This window comes from Hesperophylax consimilis, chromosome 6 (genome assembly GCF_061612785.1).
Source record: "Hesperophylax consimilis isolate HC1 chromosome 6, BYU_Hcon_1.0, whole genome shotgun sequence".
NCBI classification, from domain to species: domain Eukaryota; kingdom Metazoa; phylum Arthropoda; class Insecta; order Trichoptera; family Limnephilidae; genus Hesperophylax; species Hesperophylax consimilis.
In genome coordinates this window covers 29,984,653-29,989,533 of record NC_142841.1, presented here as the reverse complement: position 1 = coordinate 29,989,533, position 4,881 = coordinate 29,984,653, and positions in this window count along the sequence as shown.

Below are 4,881 nucleotides of genomic sequence, written 5' to 3'. Positions count from 1 at the left end.
ATTTATTACAATTATTGTCTGTTCTTTTCTGATAATTCCTCAATCAATCAGTCAATTACTGGACGTAATGTAGTTATTAATTGTTTGATACTACGTGGGAGTTTACATCAAACCCCGGTGATCGTACAATAACATCGGTACTACAGTTGTCAGCAATGATGAGAGCTGAAAAGTATCCATGACTTCAGTCTTGATCGAGCGGTCTCAAAGGAAGGTTTAGAGACCTAACGGAACATGATGAATGAGAATGAAATGATAACGGAAGCTGGCATAGTTAACAAATTTTCACTTGTTTCAATCCTTTTACTTTTGTTTAAAAATTACATGGCGCCTCATGAAATGTTTCATATTTAATAGTGTGTTAATTTACCTACCGCTATTTTAACCGTAGCAATCACGCAATTGAATAAAAAGTTATTTTAATCCGATGAAAATTCTTCAAGTCTAATCCACCCCTGAGTTATTTATATAATTTAATTTAGAGTCGTAATCTAGAATCAAACTTAAAGATCTTTAAAACTGTTAGAGTCATTCATTTTCAAATAAATTTAGTCATTTCGTTATATGCTCTTTTTTAGCACCCTTAAATATTAATGTAATAAGTAATACTTACGAAAAGCTAAAAATCAAAGGCTTTTGTCCAAAGGTAGTATTACACATTTAGCTTTAGCTTTCCTATGGTTTTACAATTAAGTGAGGTGTTTGTTTTGTTATTAAAAGTCCATATGACTTAACACACTTTGATTAAACCCTGGAACGGACCGAAAATCATCATTTATGTAAGTTCTATGATTGTATGTATGAGTCTGTTATTTATTTTATGTAACGGGAGACTTATATTGTATTATAATTGTATATTGAGATAGAACCTGCAGACAAGCAGCCATGTGACAGCTTTGTGGGACTATCTATACCAAGGCTGCCCAACCTTTTTAACAGTTGGGCCAAATTGACGATTTTGAATCACTGGCGGGCCACTGAATACCTGTAGGGGTGGCTACAAGATTCCATTTCGGACGCAAAAAATACTATATCAAAACCGGTGTATTTTTGTATAAAAAGTAAGTTCAACAGGTTAGATTTTTTCGTCGCTGATTCTCGGTCTGAGTAGCCCAAATAGCGATACTTTTTCAAATTGGCGGATTGGCGGGTTTTTTGAAAATGGTTCACGCGGGCCACTTATAATTCGTTCGCGGGCCACATTATGGCCCGCGGGCCTGGGGTTGGGCAGCCTTGATCTATACATTGTCTAAAAAAAAATGTAAAATTTTCAGTCAATAATAACTCAGGGGTGGATTAGACTTGAAGAATTTTCATCGGATTAAAATAACTTTTTATTCAATTGCGTGATTGCTACGGTCAAAATAGCGGTAGGTAAATTAACACACTATTAAATATCAACTCAAAAAAAAAAAAAAAAATATGGAGACCGCTCAAGTGGTAAAAATTCAAAATTGCCCCGATCTATAGATCGTAGTGTTAGTTAACAAATTTACAAGTTAGTTATTGTTACTTACAAATTTAACATTTTATTTTTATTTTATCAATGTTAGTGCCAGCAAACCCCAGCATAATTATTAAACGTTAGTCAAGCTTTCAGTTGATTTAAAAAAAATCTGTTCCTCAGAAAGAACACGAATAATTTTAAAAATTAGAACTGGTTTCGAAATTAAACTTATTAAGGAACATCATGTGTTTTTATAAAATACTTGAGGCGCTATGGTCGTAAAGGTAAATTATCAATTTGACAAGGGTGGGTGAACGAGGGGGTGAAAAGGGTACAATTATGGTGGGAGAGGATGTAAATGGAGTTGTATTGAATTTGACAGTTCAGGTCATCACATACATCAAAGACTTCCACAAATAATTTAATTCGTAAATTCGTTCTGAGATTTTGGTAGATTAAACCCAGTCGTTTTAAATACTAATTTCGATTGTGGTTCTATCTGTCCTTCTGTACTTCCCGTTCAATGAACACTAGAATTTTCGCTTTGAATTTCATTGTTTATTTTTTTAAATTGGAAGTATTCGTTTGGAGAAGTAAGGTATGTTTAGCAGAAAATTATTTGAACCGCCATTTTTAATATTGGAGCCGATTTGTCAAAAATGAGGTCGTCTCCTAACTACACATTTTAATATTTTTTTATAAATGAGGATAGAACTTTTGGAAAATACCGAATAAGTACTGACGGTATACTTGATACTTGATAAAGCTTGTGACATCACTGTACGCACAAGGCCGTACTGCGGCACTACCATACGAATAATGAATTGTACTGAATCGTGTTTCGTGTGACGTCACGACATTGCATAAGTTTGCTCATTATTGCACACGTTTATCAAGTTAACTTTGAAACCTCATAATTTCTAATTTTTTGGAGATATCAGTTATCGATTTACTTTCGTTAAATATAGTACATTTTTATACAAAATAGAATTTCAGATTCATCCAGATAATCCCTTGATTTTTCACGGGTCTGCGCTAAAGTTTTAAGAATGGCGCACAGAAAAAATCCTTAAATTTCAGTCAATTCAAATGTTTTATTTAGTCGTTTCTTAGCAAAGCACCATGACATTTTTTCGTTAAAAAAAACACGCCTAAATGATTGACATTCAATTATATAAATAATATACTTTACTACATTATTATTCAAAGCAAATCCATTTTTATTTAACCTGGTGAGAAAAACATTAAAAAAAGTTTTAGGAAAAAATGACTCCAGAACTTTCGAACAATAATGCTAGTCATTCCGCACCTTTCAATTTATTTGACAAAGTAAATAAAAGACCGGGAAAATATACCATCACTTTTCATTTGCCTTTTATGTCGCAAAAATGTATAGCGTCATCTTCCCGACGGTGGAATAAGTCGGTGCACACCTTTACGACGCGGCAGGTTCTGGCAGGCGAAACAGCTATCTCCTCCGGAGCCTCCCTTACCTTTAGTCAAAGCTCAGCCGACTGTAACAATTCACTTCCATAGCAATACCAGCGAATGGAATGGTTACTGAAATAATATGCCGAAAGTCAGTGGCGGTGCGCCCATTCCTATGCATTTTTAAATATTATACAAATTTCTTATTTACAAGCCATTTTTCCCATCTATATAAGTGATCAGTTCCCCCTACCTCCTGTCTTACATCTCACAACATTCTTCAATTTATCACAACATTTTATTTTATTTGGGGTACGAACAGTTCAATATACCTACATATTTCATAAAAAAATATAAACTAATGGAGTTTCCGCATAATATAATAGAGAAAAGCATTGAGTGAAATTGAAAAACATAGATTTGAAAGTACCAACATATCAGATAAGGTAACTTTAAACAATTGACAAATAATACATACATAAAATTATGTTAACAAAATGTTCAAAACAGCTCTTACACCCAGCAGGGGTAGAGAGTTCATAAATAACCTTTTGATTAACCAACTGAATTTTTTTATCGTATTTTGTGCATTTCCTTCCTAAAAAATGAATATTGTGTGTTGTTAATTTTTGAGTATGGGATGTGGAAAAGTTGGTTTTACTGTGCGTTTTCTACTGGATTTGGGCATGGAGGTGGGCATTGTCAACAACGTTTTTGATCATTTTGAATAAAAAAGTTTGGTCGGATAAGTATTTTTCTTCTAGCGTTGATAATGTGTGGAATGCTTATGAGACTCTGAAACAGCGATGTGCCTTACAGATTCTTGAATTGTACCCAAGCCTAACTTTTCGTGCTAAGTCGGTTTTGATTAAGTTATACAAAAACATTTGAGCATTTATTCAATATTATTAGGCCAAAATAAAACCAATTATGGATTTCCTCCTTGTGACTTTATCTCTACTGAGACAGCACAATATGGAATAGGTAAATTAAATTATAAGAAAGGAAAATGAATTAAAAAATTTTTACAAGACAAAAGATTATAAAAAAAGAAATTTTTTACAAAACAAAACATTTCTATTCATGGAGAGAGGTTGTAGATATAAATCAGTTCATAATATAGATACAAACAAAGAGACATAAACATTATTCACAAACCATCAGAGGAATATTCTTTTATGAACCTCTTGTATTTGGTAAGTTCACAACTGAAAATATCAACCTTGGATAATACGATATTGTAAATATTGCATAGGCGAGTTCAGGCGAGTTCAGGCGAGAATTCTGCTTGAAGTTCGTTTTGCATTATTACAACGAAAGAGCTTACCATTCCATTATGTCAGACAAACGGATTTTCTGCTTCATAGTTAAGATCCTGGGTGAATTTCCAAAACGTGGTTTCGTAGAAACTAACGATAATGCGTGGCATATAGTTTTATTATTAAATAAAACCACTAATTTATCGTTGAGCATATTCCTCAAAAATATATTCTCGGAATGTCATTTTTGCAAGACGCATTAGTCTGCTTAGTCCAACATCAATAGAGTAATAATGAGTACATTCATTGCACTTAATGGATCTCGTTTTGGCAGGCTATCAAAAGCCATCAAATTTAAAATGATCGAAGCTCCTCGGTCGGTACTGCGTTAGGATACCTAAGTACTATTACGACTTATTTTACGAGTTTGAAATCACGGCATTCTGAAATAGTGCATAAATATTACGGATGCGTTGCTTTATGATGGGCATACGTGCATTATTTGTGACAATTAACGAGAGGACAGCAATATTTTTAAATTCAACTTACTGCATTGCCAAAATTGCATTTTAATGATGAACCCGTGTAGGTTTTAGACTGGGGTGTTTAATTTTCCGTAGAATTCTACAATATTTGATAAAGCTTAAAACAATGATCAGCTCCAATGATTTAAAAAAAAAATAAGCGATCCCAATTAAACGCCAGATTTTTGGCCAGAGGTAGCTTTAAATTTCATTCGGTCGTCAT